This window comes from Brassica oleracea, chromosome C7, assembly GCF_000695525.1.
Source record: "Brassica oleracea var. oleracea cultivar TO1000 chromosome C7, BOL, whole genome shotgun sequence".
NCBI classification, from domain to species: Eukaryota; Viridiplantae; Streptophyta; class Magnoliopsida; order Brassicales; family Brassicaceae; genus Brassica; species Brassica oleracea.
This window is the reverse complement of record NC_027754.1, coordinates 8,013,649-8,014,994: the sequence shown is the minus strand read 5'-3', so window position 1 is coordinate 8,014,994 and position 1,346 is coordinate 8,013,649.

Sequence of the window (1,346 nt, the reverse complement as noted above, 5' to 3'; positions counted from 1 at the left end):
CATAGGAAGAAACCAAAAAAATCTCAGATTCAATCAGCTTGGCTTCCTCAAATTCTCAGATTTGATCTCTTGCCACCGTTGATAGAAGCTTCACCACCACACTCCTTTTGACACCGTCGCTCATTACCACCACCACGACCACTAGCTCGTCACCACCATCGCCATCTCTCTCTGATTAGGGTTCAGATTAGGGTTCCCAAGGTCGCTCCTGCTCCTCGTACGGTTTCTGGGTTAGAGATGGCGGCATTGATGAAGCGGCGGAGGAGGCTTCAGCGCAGAAGAAAAGTGTTTCTCTTCAGATACAAGCCGCCGTTACGGTTGAGGCTGCTGAGGATTACGCTCGGAGGTTTGAATCTGGTATCAATGAGGTTAGCTTTCTTTACCAATTGCGTTGACTAGTGTTCGTTGTTGATTATATAAAGAATCGGTTTTGTTTGTTTCTTTGTACAGCTTTCCTCTCTAACGATCAAGTTAGTGACTGTCAAAATCGGTCACGACGGAATCAATGTCTGAAAGTCCGTAAAAATCGGTATGAACGTTTTTACGAAAAATAAATCTTCAAAAAATATTTATTCTTATGAAGAGCCCTACAGAAGAAACACGAGACATCGGAGAAAAGCCCGAAAAAGGTCGCACGGTCGCTACGTAGCGACCGAGCACACTTCCCGCTCAGTCGCTAAGTAGCGACCGAGCTCGAGCCAAGCTAGGTCGCTACGTAGTTCAAGAGTGAACCAAGAGATCATTTATCCGCGGAAAGTTGACATTTATCTTTCCTTGCCAACCGAGCGTAAACCGTTCCACGGTTAACGGGCTGGTGGTTAAGAAATCGTAAGGTGGGCTTCGAGTCATGCCTTAGGTCCCTTTGGGCCGTCTTTCGACTTGAAGCGTTTATTACGACTTCTTTCGATAAAAATGAACTTTCCACGGTTTTTATCGTAAAGTTTGATTGATGACTTCGAATGGCGAAAAACATGAAATGGGTTCGCTACGGTCTTCGGGAGACATCATCGAAGGGTAGACGAGAATGCATGGATTTGTGACGTATCGACGTTTCGGAAGAGCTAGGTCGCTACGTAGCGACCGAACGGAACTCACGCTCGTTCACTACGTAGCGACCAAGCGGGACGGATGCTCGGTCGCTACGTAACGACCGAGCGTCCGTCTCGCTCCGAGCTCAAGCCAAGCTCGGTCGCTACGTAGCGACCGAGCATCCGTCCCGCTCGGTCGCTACGTAGCGAACGAGCGTGAGTTCCGTTCGGTCGTTACGTAGCGACCTAGCTCTTCCGAAACGTCGATACGACACAAATCCATGCATTCTCGTCTACCCTTCGATGCTGTCTCCCGAA